Source organism: Pseudophryne corroboree, chromosome 1 (genome assembly GCF_028390025.1).
Source record: "Pseudophryne corroboree isolate aPseCor3 chromosome 1, aPseCor3.hap2, whole genome shotgun sequence".
Classification (NCBI taxonomy): Eukaryota; Metazoa; Chordata; class Amphibia; order Anura; family Myobatrachidae; genus Pseudophryne; species Pseudophryne corroboree.
Window position 1 is genome coordinate 611,385,140 of NC_086444.1, and position 16,501 is coordinate 611,401,640.

The 16,501-nt window shown below is 48.1% G+C and overlaps 1 protein-coding gene across 1 annotated transcript in view; it reads left to right on the forward strand.

Moving 5' to 3' along the window:
- USE1 (unconventional SNARE in the ER 1) overlaps window positions 1-16,501 on the forward strand; it is a 250,328-nt gene that overhangs the window by 77,142 nt on the left and 156,685 nt on the right. The gene's annotated exons all lie outside the window — the stretch shown is intronic.

Consider the following 16,501-nt stretch of genomic DNA (forward strand, 5'->3'; position numbering starts at 1 on the left):
TGTTAAAAACCCTGCTTATCAACAGCAATGGGCGGGGGATAGGTGGCCTGAGGCCTCGTCCCCATATCCCGCAAACAGCTCTGCGTCTTCCGAGCCACCGGACGCTGCTCTTCAAAGTGTCTTGGATGCCGTGACTGCTAGTGAGGCTCGCCTGGCTGATAAGATTGGGCAGGTGCAGGCTGATCTTTCTATTATTCATCAAGACCTTCAGCGTGTGAGAGAGAGGGTTGGAGAGGTTGAGACTCGTGTCTCCACTGTCGAGGATACTGTCACTCCGCTGGGGAGGCGAACCGACGCCTTGGAATCTCAGATGACCGAGGTGCGTAAAAAACTGACGGATATGGAGGGACACTTACGGCATAATAATGTACGCTTCATTGGCCTGCCTGAAAAAGAGGAGGGCTCATCTCCTGAAGAGTTTCTTGAAAAGTGGCTCAGGGAAGCATTTGGATCTCAGGACTTTTCACCTTATTTCATGGTGGAGCGGGCCCATCGGGCGCCGATGTTGACCTGGTTGTCCGCCCAGAAGGAATTGAAAGATTATTTGGTGGAAAAGACTCAGCATAGACTCCTTTTTTCCTCCCATACTTTCTATGCTACTAGTGATAGGCCGGGGTCATATCTGGCCAGCCTGGCGCGAGGTGAAAGGTCTTGCAATATTGTGGTTGAGCTTGAAGGCTCGGATGGTACTACTCGTCTGCGGACTCCACAGATTGCATCAGAGTTTGTATCCTATTACAGGCGATTGTATAGCTCCAGATTAGACTGTACCCCGCTGGAATTAGATAACTATTTACGGAATGTGCACTTTCCTTCTTTGCCATGCGAAGCGAGAGACTTTCTTGAGGCACTTCTGTCACCGGAGGAGATTAAGGCCTCTCCCGGTGGTAAGGCTTCAGGACTGGACTGTATAGCGTCTGAGCTGTATAAGCGGCACTTGGATTTCTTTGTCCCTCGGTTACTTGAATTGTTCAATGTGATTTTTGAACAGGAATCTCTTCCCCCATCGATGGCAGAGGCATTGATTGTGGTTCTCCCTAAACCTGATAAAGATCATAGGAGTTGATTCTTATCGTCCTATTTCCCTTCTGCCCGCTGATATAAAAATGTTTTCAAAAGTCCTGGCGTGTAGACTGAACCAGGTTATTACACACATTATACACCCTGATCAGACGGGATTTATGCCCAGTAAATCGACCTCCATCAATCTTAGACGGTTGTTTACCCATTTACAGGTTTTCCGTGAGGCGTCGTCCTCCATTGTTGTCTCATTGGATGCCGCTAAGGCTTTTGATTCCGTGGAGTGGGATTACTTATGGGAGACTATGCATAGGTTCTGTATTGGTCACAATTTTATTAAATATGTTAGAATGATGTACTCTTCCCCCTCGGCCAGAGTGGCGGTGAATGGTTTTGTGTCACAATCCTTTCCATTGTCTAGGGGCACACGTCGGGGATGCCCATTGATCCCCTACCCTGTTTGCTATTGAACCTCTCGCATGCCTTCTACGGGCGAATGATGGGATTTATGGCCTTAGGGTGGGCACTAGGGAGGACAGAATAGCTTTGTATACTGATGATGTTTTATTATTTGTAGATAACTATGCTGAGTCTCTGTCCAGAATATTAGATATTATTAATGTTTCTGGGCGCTATTCTGGGCTTCTGATTAATTGGGATAAATCGTCCATCATCCCACTTCGGGGTGGGATCCCTGCTCTAGTTGCTCTCCCGTTACGGTGGGTGGATACTTTCAAATATTTGGGTGTCCAATGATCCTCATAAATTTTCCTCCCTCAATATCAAGCCACAAATAGCCTATCTTCGTAGCAGAGTAAGGATCTGGGGGAAATTACCCTTAACTATTACAGGTAGGGTTAATATGGTAAAAATGTTTTTTCAGCCCAAACTCCTATATGTTCTGCAGCAGTCCCCTGTGTATATCCCTCAAAGACTTTTCTCTGACGTCCTAGTGGATGCTGGGGACTCCGTCAGGACCATGGGGATTAGCGGCTCCGCAGGAGACAGGGCACAAAAATAAAGCTTTAGGATCAGGTGGTGTGCACTGGCTCCTCCCCCTATGACCCTCCTCCAAGCCTCAGTTAGGTTTTTGTGCCCGTCCGAGCAGGGTGCAATCTAGGTGGCTCTCCTAAAGAGCTGCTTAGAAAAAGTTTTTAGGTTTTTTATTTTACAGTGAGTCCTGCTGGCAACAGGCTCACTGCAACGAGGGACTTAGGGGAGAAGAAGTGAACTCACCTGCGTGCAGGATGGATTGGCTTCTTAGGCTACCGGACACCATTAGCTCCAGAGGGATCGAACACAGGCCCAGCCATGGAGTCCGGTCCCGGAGCCGTGCCGCCGACCCCCTTGCAGATGCCGAAAAGTGAAGAGGTCCAGAAACCGGCGGCAGAAGACTTTTCAGTCTTCATGAGGTAGCGCACAGCACTGCAGCTGTGCGCCATTGTTGTCACACACTTCACACCAGCGGTCACTGAGGGTGCAGGGCGCTGTGGGGGGCGCCCTGGGCAGCAATGAAATACCTATACTGGCTAAAAGATACATCACATATAGCCCCTGGGGCTATATGGATGTATTTAACCCCTGCCAGGTCTCAGAAAAACGGGAGAAGAAGCCCGCCGAAAAGGGGGCGGGGCCTATTCTCCTCAGCACACAGCGCCATTTTCCCTCACAGAAATGCTGGTGGGAAGGCTCCCAGGCTCTCCCCTGCACTGCACTACAGAAACAGGGTTAAAACAGAGAGGGGGGGCACTTATTTGGCGATATGATTATATATATTAAGATGCTATAAGGGAAAAACACTTATATAAAGGTTGTCCCTGTATAATTATAGCGTTTTGGTGTGTGCTGGCAAACTCTCCCTCTGTCTCTCCAAAGGGCTAGTGGGGTCCTGTCCTCTATCAGAGCATTCCATGTGTGTGTGCTGTGTGTCGGTACGTGTGTGTCGACATGTATGAGGACGATGTTGGTGAGGAGGCGGAGCAATTGCCTGTAATGGTGATGTCACTCTCTAGGGAGTCGACACCGGAATGGATGGCTTATTTAAGGAATTACGTGATAATGTCAACACGCTGCAAGGTCGGTTGACGACATGAGACGGCCGGCAAACCAATTAGTACCTGTCCAGGCGTCTCAAACACCGTCAGGGGCGTTAAAACGTCTTTTTACCTCAGTCGGTAGACACGGACACTGACTCCAGTGTCGACGGTGAAGAAACAAACGTATTTTTCTTTTAGGGCCACACGTTACTTGTTAAGGGCAATGAAGGAGGTGTTACATATTTCTGATACTACAAGTACCACAAAAAAGGGTATTTTGTGGAGTGTGAAAAAACTACCTGTAGTTTTTCCTGAATCAGATAAATTAAATGAAGTGTGTGATGCGTGGGTTTCCCCCGATAGAAAATTATTGGCGGTATACCCTTTCCCGCCAGAAGTTAGGGCGCGTTGGGAAACACCCCTTAGGGTGGATAAGGCGCTCACACGCTTATCAAAACAAGTGGCGGTACCGTCTCCAGATAGGGCCGCCCTCAAGGAGCCAGCTGATAGGAGGCTGGAAAATATCCTAAAAAGTATATACACACATACTGGTGTTATACTGCGACCAGCGATCGCCTCAGCCTGGATGTGCAGCGCTGGGGTGGCTTGGTCGGATTCCCTGACTGAAAATATTGATACCCTTGACAGGGACAGTATTTTATTGACTATAGAGCATTTAAAGGATGCATTTCTATATATGCGAGATGCACAGAGGGATATTTGCACTCTGGCATCAAGAGTAAGTGCGATGTCCATATCTGCCAGAAGTTGTTTATGGACACGACAGTGGTCAGGTGATGCAGATTCCAAACGGCACATGGAAGTATTGCCGTATAAAGGAGAAAAAGACAACGTCTTTTCAGCCTCAGTCCTTTCGTCCCCATAAGGGCAAGCGGTCAAAAGGCCAGTCATATCTGCCATGGGATAGAGGAAAGGGAAGAAGACTGCAGCAGGCAGCCCATTCCCAGGAACAGAAGCCCTCCACCGCTTCTGCCAAGTCCTCAGCATGACGCTGGGGCCGTACAAGCGGACTCAGGTGCGGTGGGGGGTCGTCTCAAGAGTTTCAGCACGCAGTGGGCTCACTCGCAAGTGGACCCCTGGATCCTACATGTAGTATCCCAGGGGTACAGATTGGAAGTTCGAGACGTCTCCCCCTCGCAGGTTCCTGAAGTCTGCTTTACCAACGTCTCCCTCCGACAGGGAGGCAGTAGTGGAAACAACTCACAAGCTGTATTCCCAGCAGGTGATAATCAAAGTACCCCTCCTACAACAAGGAAAGGGGTATTATTCCACACTATATTGTGGTACTGAAGCCAGACGGCTCGGTGAGACCTATTCTAAATCTGAAATATTTGAACACTTACATAAAAAGGTTCAAATCAAGATGGAGTCACTCAGAGCAGTGATAGCGAACCAGGAAAAAGGGGACTATATGGTGTCCCGGGACAGATGCTTACCTCCATGTCCCAATTTGCCCTTCTCACCAAGGGTACCTCAGGTTCGTGGTACAGAACTGTCACTATCAGTTTCAGACGCTGCCGGTTGGATTGTCCACGGCACCCCGGGTCCTTACCAAGGTAATGGCCGAAATGATGATTCTTCTTCAAAGAAAATGGACGATCTCCTGATAAGGGCAAGGTCCAGAGAACAGTTGGAGGTCGGAGTAGCACTATCTCAAGTAGTTCTACGACAGCACGGGTGGATTCTAAATATTCCAAAACTGCAGCTGTTTCCGACGACACGTCTGCTGTTCCTAGGGATGATTCTGGACACAGTCCAGAAAAAGGTGTTTCTCCCGGAGAAGAAAGCCAGGGAGTTATCCGAGCTAGTCAGGAACCTCCTAAAACCAGGAAAAGTGTCAGTGCATCATTGCACAAGGGTCCTGGGAAAAATGGTGGCTTCTTACGAAGCGATTCCATTCGGCAGATTTCACGCAAGAACTTTTCAGTGGGATCTGCTGGACAAATGGTCCGGATCGCATCTGCAGATGCATCAGCGGATAACCTTATCGCCACGGACAAGGGTGTCTCTTCTGTGGTGGTTGCAGAGTGCTCATCTGTTAGAGGGCCGCAGATTCGGCATACAGGACTGGGTCCTGGTGACCACGGATGCCAGTCTGAGAGGCTGGGGAGCGGTCACACAGGGAAGAAACTTCCAGGGAGTATGGTCAAGCCTGGAGATGTCTCTTCACATAAATATACTGGAGCTAAGAGCGATTTACAATGCTCTAAGCCTGGCAAAACCCCTGCTTCAGGGTCAGCCGGTGTTGATCCAGTCGGACAACATCACGGCAGTCGCCCACGTAAACAGACAGGGCGGCACAAGAAGCAGGAGAGCAATGGCAGAAGCTGCAAGGATTCTTCGCTGGGCGGAAGATCATGTGATAGCACTGTCAACAGTGTTCATTCCGGGAGTGGACAACTGGGAAGCAGACTTCCTCAGCAGACACGATCTACACCCGGGAGAGTGGGGACTTCATCCAGAAGTCTTCCACATGATTGTGAACCGTTGGGAAAAACCAAAGGTGGATATGATGGCGTCTCGCCTCAACAAAAAACTGGACAGGTATTGCGCCAGGTCAAGAGACCCTCAGGCAATAGCTGTGGACGCTCTGGTAACACCGTGGGTGTTCCAGTCAGTGTATGTGTTTCCTCCTCTGCCTCTCATACCAAAAGTACTGAGAATTATACGGCAAAGGGGAGTAAGAACGATACTCGTGGCTCCGGATTGGCCAAGAAGAACTTGGTACCCGGAACTTCAGGAGATGCTCACGGAAGATCCGTGGCCTCTACCTCTAAGACGGGACCTGCTTCAGCAGGGACCGTGTCTATTCCAAGACTTACCGCGGCTGCGTTTGACGGCATGGCGGTTGAACGCCGAATTCTAAGGGAAAAAGGCATTCCGGAAGAGGTCATTCCTACACTGGTCAAAGCCAGGAAGGAGGTGACTGCACAACATTATCACCGCATTTGGAGAAAATATGTTGCGTGGTGTGAGGCCAGGAAGGCCCCCACGGAGGAATTTCAATTGGGTCGATTCCTACATTTCCTGCAAACAGGATTGTCTATGGGCCTCAAATTGGGGTCCATTAAGGTTCAAATTTTGGCCCTGTCGATTTTCTTCCAGAAAGAATTGGCTTCAGTTCCTGAAGTCCAGACTTTTGTAAAAGGAGTACTACATATACAGCCCCCGGTTGTGCCCCCAGTGGCTCCGTGGGACCTTAATGTAGTTTTGGATTTTCTCAAATCCCATTGGTTTGAGCCACTCAAATCGGTGGATTTGAAATATCTTACATGGAAAGTAGCCATGCTACTGGCCCTGGCTTCAGCCAGGAGAGTGTCAGAATTGGCGGCTTTATCGTATAGAAGCCCATATCTGATTTTCCATTCGGACAGGGCAGAACTGCGGACGCGTCCTCAGTTTCTGCCTAAGGTGGTGTCAGCGTTTCACCTGAACCAGCCTATCGTGGTGCCTGCGGCTACTAGCGATTTGGAGGATTCCAAGTTGCTGGACGTTGTCAGGGCATTGAAAATATATATTTCAAGGACGGCTGGAGTCAGAAAATCTGACTCGCTGTTTATACTGTATGCACCCAACAAGCTGGGTGCTCCTGCTTCTAAGCAGACGATTGCTCGTTGGATTTGTAGCACAATTCAACTTGCACATTCTGTGGCAGGCCTGCCACAGCCTAAATCTGTCAAGGCCCATTCCACAAGGAAGGTGGGCTCATCCTGGGCGGCTGCCCGAGGGGTCTCGGCATTACAACTCTGCCGAGCAGCTACGTGGTCGGGGGAGAACACGTTTGTAAAATTCTACAAATTTGATACCCTTGCTAAAGAGGACCTGGAGTTCTCTCATTCGGTGCTGCAGAGTCATCCGCACTCTCCCGCCCGTTTGGGAGCTTTGGTATAATCCCCATGGTCCTGACGGAGTCCCCAGCATCCACTAGGACGTCAGAGAAAATAAGATTTTACTTACCGATAAATCTATTTCTCGTAGTCCGTAGTGGATGCTGGGCGCCCATCCCAAGTGCGGATTGTCTGCAATACTTGTACATAGTTATTGTTACAAAAAAATCGGGTTGTTATTGTTGTGAGCCGTCTGTTCAGAGGCTCCTACGTTTGTCATACTGTTAACTGGGTTCAGATCACAAGTTGTACGGTGTGATTGGTGTGGCTGGTATGAGTCTTACCCGGGATTCAAAATCCTTCCTTATTGTGTACGCTCGTCCGGGCACAGTATCCTAACTGAGGCTTGGAGGAGGGTCATAGGGGGAGGAGCCAGTGCACACCACCTGATCCTAAAGCTTTATTTTTGTGCCCTGTCTCCTGCGGAGCCGCTAATCCCCATGGTCCTGACGGAGTCCCCAGCATCCACTACAGACTACGAGAAATAGATTTATCGGTAAGTAAAATCTTATTTTTACACAGATAGATGGTTTGCTTTCATCATTGATATGGGCCAGTAAAAGGATGCGATTGAAACTTGATACTCTGACCAGGACGAAAGTTTTGGGTGGGTTAGCTCTTCCCAATTTCCGATTTTATTATTATGCGGCATAATTGGCACATCTTTGGGAATGGGTTAATGATCTTGATAACTCGGCCTTACACTCGCAATTGATACTGCAGGAGTACCCAGGTGGTACCCCACTGCGACTGCTTCTCTGTGGGAGTGTCAGGATGTCCACAGTGCCGCTTGTGAAACAGGCCATTATTATCTGGAAGTTGGCGCATTCTATACTACTGGAGCAGGGCATTGATCCTGATACCCCACTCCGGGCCGGTTCTAGACCTTGTGGCTCCCAGGGCGAAAGAGTCATTTGGTGCCCCCCCCCGCCCCCCCCCCACAGGTGAAAAAGAGTGTGCCAAAAATAGGGGTGTGGCTTCATAGGGAAGGGGCGTTGTCAGTTTTGCTCCCTGTAGTCTTGCCCCGAGTAGCTATTGTGCCCCCAGTACTGCACCCTAAGTAGTTGTGTTCCAAGTAGCTGTGCGCCCAGTACTGTGCCCTCAGTAGTTGTGCCCCCAGTAGCTGTTGCGCCCCCTACAGCTGTGCCCCCAGTAGTTTTGCCGCCAGTACTGTGCCCTCGTTAGCTGTGCCCCCATTAGTTGTTGGGCTCCCTGCAGCTGTGCCCCCAGTACTGTGCCCTCATTAGTTTTGCCCCCAGTAGCTGTTGTGCCCCCAGTAGCTGTTGTGCCCCCACTGCTGTGCCCCCAGTAGTTTTGCCCCCAGTACTGTGCCCTCGTTAGCTGTGCCCCCATTAGTTGTTGGGCTCCCTGCAGCTGTGCCCCCAGTACTGTGCCCTCATTAGTTTTGCCCCCAGTAGCTGTTGTGCCCCCAGTAGCTGTTGTGCCCCCACTGCTGTGCCCCTAGTAAGAAAATAAATAAATCAAGAATACTCACCAGCCCCGTTCCTGTTTCCTGACCACTGCTGCCGTCCGTCTTCCGGCGCCGCTCCTCGGATCCATAGGAGCGCATAGACCAGTGATTTTCAACCTTTTTTTTTTTACTCGCGGCACACCAAACAATATTTTAAAATTGCCAAGGCACACCATCAGTTCACCCACAGAAAAAAAAAAATACACACACATTGGCCCTCACAGTAAAAAACAAATCCACACATACATTGGTCTACACAGAAAAAACAATCACATTGCTCCCCACATAAATCATGTTGCTCCCTACATAAATCCTATTACTTCCCACATGAATTATTCACATGGTTCCCCCCATAAATCCTATTGCTCCCCACAGGAGAAATCACATAACAAATATTAGCCCCTACAGGTCAGCTGTCCTCCTCTCTGTCCCTCAGTGGCGGGGGTTGTTCATAGTGGAGTGCTGCGAATACTGAGCAGCGGGCGGTGTGGCAGGTGTGGATGTGGGTGGGCAAGGAAAGCTGTGGATGCAGGCGGGAACTGGAAGATGTGTAGGCTGGCTGAGTGGTGAGACGCGGCGGCCATGACCTATGATATCACATCGCCGCGTCACCAAGGCACAGGTCATGGCCGGAGCACGACTGATCCTCCAAGAAGATCCCGGGCCAACAGTTCACTCTGAAGGTGCATGAAGCTGCTCTGGCTCCACGGCACACCTTGCAACTGGTCGCGGCACACTGGTTGAAAAAGCCTGGCATAGACACTAGAGGTCAATTATGACCCCTAGCGTCTGACTGTCCTAAACTGCCGTGCGGTGCACGATGACTTCAGGCGCACCGCACGGCAGGCTCCAGTAGCAGGGAAAGATCCTCTCCGCCAAGTGAAACGAGACGCTACCTCACTGCGTGTCTAGTTTTCCTTCGCGGAGAGGACCTTTTCCTAACCACCGCCGCCGCCATCTGGACACAGTAGCGGCACTTGTCATGGCGGCGGCGCCCCGGGCAAAAGGCCTGCTTGTCTGTGGCAAGAGCCGCTACTGACCCCACTAGACAATAGGTATGGCCTACCCGAACTGTCTCAGCTTCAGGTCCGGGAGGTGTGGGGGAAATAGGGAGATTTTCTTTGGGACAGCTATACACCGGTGAGGTGTTTAAATCCTTTCAACAACTTCAGCAGGAATTTAATGTCCCATCAGTGTTCTTTTTTCGTTTCCTTCAATTAAGACATGCCATTGCTACCCAATTCCCTAACGATCCTCCAACTCTTGCTGACTCTCCGGTTAAATTTCTATTATAAACGTTGGGACGGGGACACTTAGTTTCTAATTTATATAGCCGCATACTTCAGACACATCACATGGAACCCCTTGCTTCTCTTAAGACTAAGTGGGAGGTAGATTTGGGTCCATTATCGGATGACATATGGGAGGGTGCTCTGGGGTCCCTTCGGTTTTCTACTTCCACCGTAAGATATCAGCAAATAAAATTATTTATATTGCATAGAGTATATATGACCCAGCTGAAACTGTCGCACATTGGAGGATCCCATAGCTCGAAATGCCCTAAGTGTGACAGTATGGGAGCCGACTTTTGGCATATGCTTTGGTTGTGTCCAATGGTAACTGCATTTTGGAAAGGGGTCATGCACGCTGTAGTTAAAATGGATATTCCCTCTTCTGTTCTTACACCCGTGACGTGTGTACTATCGGCTATAGATGAGGAGGTTTTGGATCCGCCCAGCAGACGCTATGTTATAAACTTGTGTGCGCTAGCCAAGGTTTGCATAGCTAGACTTTGGCTGGCTAGTGAAGCCCCGGTCCTGAAGTCCTGGATTTCTTTGATTAATGAAACTACTGCGCATGAGAAGTTTGTATTTTTGGCCAGGAATGCGGAAAGAAAGTATCTTACTGTCTGGGGAAGATGGTTGAATTCTCACTATTCCCCGAGTCGATTATGTTGAGTCCTCACGAGTGTTGCCTGGGGTATTTGTGTGTAATTCGTGTGGTGGGTAGTCCGTAGCCAGCCATGTTCCGTTCTGTTGTATTTATTTGTTCTTATATATTGCTATATATGCTTATGTGTTGTACTGTATGGTATATTGATTCTTTGTGATCCATGTCCCATTGCTATATAAGTCGTATGGACGATTGCATATGTGACTATGTGATCTGGTAATCCGAGAATAAGTTAATATGCTGTGGTGATCTATGGATGCTATGTTGCTCTGTCACCAGTGTTATGAAGATTTTAGATCTTAGAGTCTATACTTAAATGTTCAGATATGTTTTTTCATTTTATATGCAAATGGATGTCTGTTGATGTGTTTTTGTTTTTTCTTTTTTGTTAACTTTGTGAAATGATCTAAAACCCAATAAAAAGTTTATTGAATTAAAAATAAATAAATTGTGAAACACCGTCTCCAGTGGACTCACATGTCGCACGGATGGTGGTAACCTCTGCTCTGCCAGTCACTACCGTCGCTTCTCTGAAGGAACCGATGGATAAACATGTTGAGGGCTGCTTGAAGTCTATTTATACTCTGGCAGGAACAGTGCATAGACCCACTATTGCGGCCTCATGGGCTGCCGAGGCCATTACGGCCTGGGTTCAGGAGGTGGAGGAGGAACTACCGTCCAACTTTCCTGACGATGCGAAACAATGCCTCGCCTATATTGTTACGGCTTCTCAATACATTCAGGAGGCGGCCTCCGATGCTGGTGTCCTGGCGGCCAAAGCGGCTACTACGTCCATTCTGGCTCGTCGGATTCTCTGGCTATGGTCCTAGTCTGTGGACATGGACTCTAAGAAAACTCTGGAGGTTCTCCCGTTTTAAGGGAAACATTTTGTTTGGGGAAGATCTCAACAAAATTGTTGCTGACCTGGCCTCTGCTAAGACTGCATGTCTACCTAGTACTGTTCCTTCAACGTCAAAGGCTAAATGTACTTCCTTTCATTCCTACAAGCCTCCAGGTAAAGCGAAGGGTCAGGCGTACTCGAAACAGTCTCGCACTTCCAAGCCCGGTAGGCCCAAGCCTAAATGAGCCTGGGCCGCCTGTCAGCCCGCTTCCAAATCTGAGAAGCCGGCCGCATGACGGGGAGGGCCTCCCTTTGGGGGACCCCAGAGTGGGAGGCCGACTTTTAGGGTTTGCTCAGGCGTGGTTAAAGACCACTTTGGACGCCTGGGTACGGGAAGTTGACACTCAAGGGTACACCATCTCCTTCAAGAAACGTCCCCCTCGTCGGTTTTGCTCAACAGACATCCCTTCAGATCTGACAATGGCAAATGCTCTGCAAGTGGTGATACGATACCTCCTGGACACAGGCGTGTAGTACCGATGCCCCGGTCTCAGAGGGGCAGGGGGTACAATTCCACGCTGTTCCTAGTCCCGAAGCCGAATGGGTCCTCGCTGTCCATTCTCAACTTCAAGTCTTTGAACAAATTGGTGCGGGTATCCAAATTCCGTATGGAAACTCTCTGCTCTATTGTTCTGGCTTTGGAGCCAGGGGATTATATGGTATCCCTGGATATACAGGATGCTTACCTGCATATTCTTATTGCCATGTCCTATTGGCAATCTCCATTATCAATTCCGGGCCTTGCCCTTCGGACTAACGTCAACCCTAACCCTAAGTCATGGCTGTACTACGCCGTCAGGGTATCGGGATCCTGCCATATCTGGACGACTTGCTGATCCTGGCCAACTCGCCAGAAGTTCTCCTCTGTCATCTGGAACTGACGGTCCAGTTTATTCAAGCCCACGGGTGGCTCATCAACTGAAAGAAATCATCCCTGGTCCCTACTCAGAGCATGTTGCACCTGGGAGCAGTGTTGGACACTCACAGCCAGCGGTTATTTTTGTCCCAGGAGAAAGTCCTGATCCTTCAGGACAGAATACAATGCTTCCTGTCTCGTCCACGAGTGTCGATACATTCGGCGATGCAAGTACTGGGCCTCATGGTATCGGCTTTCGACATGGTAGAGTATGCTCCATTTCATTCCTGCTCTCTACAGAAACTGGTTCTTGCCAAGTGGGACGGCCTGCCACTCCGGATCAGGTCTCAAATGATCTCTTTGTCTCTGGAGGTCCGTCTGTCACTGACCTGGTGGCTCCAGGACCAGCAGCTGAGCAGGGGCCATTCCCTTCTGGATCTCCAACTGGGTCCTTCTGACGACGGACGCCAGTCTGACGGGTTGGGGAGCCGTGTTGGAGCAGCACTCCCTCCAGGGTCGTTGGACCTGGGAGAAGTCTCGCCTCTCGATAAATATTCTGGAACTGCGGGCGGTGTTCAATGCGCTGACACTCGCCCTGCCTCTGGTACGGAACAGGCCTGTTCAGGTACAGTCAGACAACGCCACCACGGTGGCGTACATAAATCATCAAGGCAGCACTCGAAGCCGCATGGCGATGATGGAAGTGTCAAAGATTCTTCAATGGGCGGAACGCCATCTGCCAGCCATATCGGCAGTGTTCATCCCGGGAATCCTCAACTGGGAAGCGGACTTCCTCAGTCGTCACGACGTACACACCGGAGAGTGGAGCCTTCATCCAGAAGTATTTCAACTCCTAGTGGACAATTTGGGCCTACCAGATGTAGACCTGATGGCGTCTCGACACAACAAGGTTCCGGTCTTCGGAGCAAGGACAAGGGATCCTCAAGCAGCGTTCGTGGACGCACTGGCAATTCCATGGAACTTTCGGCTGCCGTACGTGTTCCCTCCGGTGTCACTCCTGCCCAGGGTAATAAGGAAGTACAAGCAAGAAGGAGGAATCCTACTTCTGATCACTCCTGTGTGGCCCAGACGGCATTGGTTCTCAGACCTCCAGGGTCTCTCGTTAGAGCGTCCTCTTTTACTTTCACAGCGCCCAGACCTCTTTGTTCAGGTCCCCTGTGTCTACCAGGATTTGGCCCGACTGGCTTTGATGGCGTGGCTCTTGAAGCTTCCGTCCTGAGGGCCAAAGGTTTTTCTGAGGCGGTTATTCATACGATGTTGAAGGCCCGCAAACCGGCTTCTGCTCGGATTTATCATAGGGTCTGGAATTCCTATTTCACCTGGTGTGCCGATAGGAATTGCGAAGCGTTCAAGTTCAGTACTGTCGATCTTTTGGCCTTTCTGCAACGAGGCCTTGACTCAGGCCTTCGTCTGGCCTCCCTCAAGGTACATGTTTCTGCCTTATCGTGTGGTTTCAGAGAAAAATTGTGACTCTTCCTGATGTTCACACGTTCACTCAGGGTGTTCTATGGATTCAACCTCCCTACGTGCCTCCTGTGGCTCCTTGGGATTTGTCGCTTGTGCTGAATGCCCTACAAGAGGCTCCGTTTGAACCTTTTGAGACTGTGGACCTTAAGTGGCTTACACTTAAGGTCTTGTTTTTGCTAGCTATTGCTTCGGCTAGATGGGTTTCAGACTTGGGTGCCTTATCCTGTAGGTCTCCCTTTCTGATTTTTCACCGTGACCGGGCAGTCCTTCGAACGCACCCTGGTTATCTTCCTAAGGTGGTGTCTTCGTTCCACCTTAACCAAGAGATTGTGGTTCCGGCCCTTAACTCTCCCAATCTGTCCTCCAAAAAGCGGTCTTTGGATGTGGTACGGGCTCTCCGTATCTATGTAAAGAGAACAGCCTCCATTCGGAAGTCTGATTCTCTTTTTGTACTGTTTCGTTTTCATAAACGTGGCATGCCTGCAAATAAGCAGACCCTGGCCAGATGGATTAGAGTGGTGATTGCACATGCTTACTTACAGGCTGGTCTTCCAGCTCCTGCTACTATCAGAGCCCATTCTACTCGGTCTGTTGGACCCTCTTGGTCGGCCCGCCGTGGTGCGACCCTGGAACAATTGTGCAAGGCGGCTACGTGGTCCTCAGTGAACATGTTCATAAGGTTCTATGCCTTCGATACTTCCGCCTCCCAGGATGCTTCCTTTGGATCCCGGGTTCTTGTGCCCGCTGCAGTGCGTCCCCTCCCATGAGGAACTGCTTTAGGACATCCCCGATATTATTCCCTTTGGAGCCCAGTGCACCCCGCAGCAGAAAAGGAGATTTATGGTAAGAACTTACCCTTGTTAAATCTCTTTCTGCGAGGTACACTGGATTCCACAGGGCGCCCACCCTGACGCACTTGGCTTCTTTGGGTAGGTAAGGCATTAGACGCTGATACCTTCTCCTGTTGTGAGAATGTGATGTCTGTGGCTACTAACTGTTTTCGTCACTCTTACCTGCTACTGCATTGGACTGGTTAACAAACTGAGCTCCTGTGCACGGAGGCGGGGTTATAGAGGAGGCGGCGCTATGCATCCTGGGAAGAAGGTCAAAGCTTTAGCTGTTGGTGCCTCCGGATCAAAATTCTACTCTACACCCCCGGTGTCATTCCCTGTGGAATCCAGTGTACCTCGCAGAAAGAGATTTAACAAGGGTAAGTTCTTAACATAAATCTCCTTTTTTTCCCCATTATGCAACAGAGTACCATGCTGATTTTTTGTGTGGTAGTTGTGTATACCTTTGTTAATCACATGAGAAAAAAAAAGGGATATCTAATGTTGATTGAACCTAGCATTTTTAAGTATTTTAGAAAAATGTGCATTTTTACCGTAACTCGAAACGTAAAGCAGATAAAGTAATTTGGTTTGGATTCTGGAGGAAGAGTTACCGTAGGGGTCCAAATTTCATGTTGATTCCTTAATAAACACCCATGATACTTCAGATAAACTAGATAAAGAAGCCGCGATTAGAAAATAATTTAATAAATTGAAAAATCAATACTTAATAAACAAATTGTAAGACAGTTGAGATATTTGGCAGGAATAGTTGTTTTGACATCCTCTCAACTAAAAAAAATTTGTAAAAATCTGAGATGGGTGGTGGACATGTAATTTTTTTTTTTTTTTGGGGGGGGGGAGTGATTTGTTGTGGAATGACCCAGAAGTTACTCTCCCGCGTTGATAGAAATATTATCTTTATTTAAAATCCACTAGAGGTTTATGTATTTGACACTGTAATTTTTTTTGGAGTTAATATCCCTGCTTCCCATGAATGTGAGTCATCTATAAAAGTGACAGTTTATTTACTGTATAATTAGAGTCAAGCAAGTATACTTGGCTCTTTTTAAATAGTTAGAAAATTGTTGTCAAATTTAAATGTAGAAATATGGAATATTGAATTTTCTGACGGTTTTCAGACAATAGGTGTGCACAGGAAAGCTAGCAACATTCAGGGTACCACACTGGGCAAATATTTGGTAAGCCAAACATCACTGTGATGTTCAGCAGAATATGAATTGAATTGTCCCCATAGTGGTTGGTCTTTTGTTGTTATTTTTAAATAAATATGTGCGCAGTAAGTGTGGTCATCTGTTAATATAAATAGATCTCTATAGTGGAGCGTAAATATGAAGTAGCCACATGAATTGGGTGGCCCAGCAACTGATTCAAGGCAAAAGAATGAAGTGTTTACAGTACTGTATATTTGTGACAATCGGTATATTAAAATGTAAATTTTATTAATTTCAAACATGTTATTTATATGAAATGTATTACCGAGCAGCAAAATGAATCCAATTATGAGACATAAAATAAGCAGTAAAAGATTTTGGAGAAACATTAGTGTTATAAAAGTTTGTGTGTGTCTTCAATTGACCTTTGTTATAATCAAATGTATCTGATCAATAAAGGTCTTGTTTTAATTCTAGCCTATGTATTTATTCTTGCAGTTTAACAGATATTGTACTATTTGATTATATAATATAATGTACAGTATGCGAGATATGGCTAGGCTATGTGTCAAAAAGGACACACAGAAACTCATTTGAAAACCCCAAAACTCCACCCATAACCTCCTTTAGTCTGGTTACACACTATGCCGACAGATCCACCGACATACAGCTTTACAAATTTCTTTAATGAAAACTATTGATACGGGAAATAACCCTCTATATATTCATATAATGTGTTACTGTGACCACTTATTTTTTTTTATGCTGCTGTAATGTTTCCCTACCACTCGGTGGCAGTAAATCCATTTCAGAGATTTTTATTTTTATTTTTTAATTGATTCCCACTTATTTTAAAAGGTAAC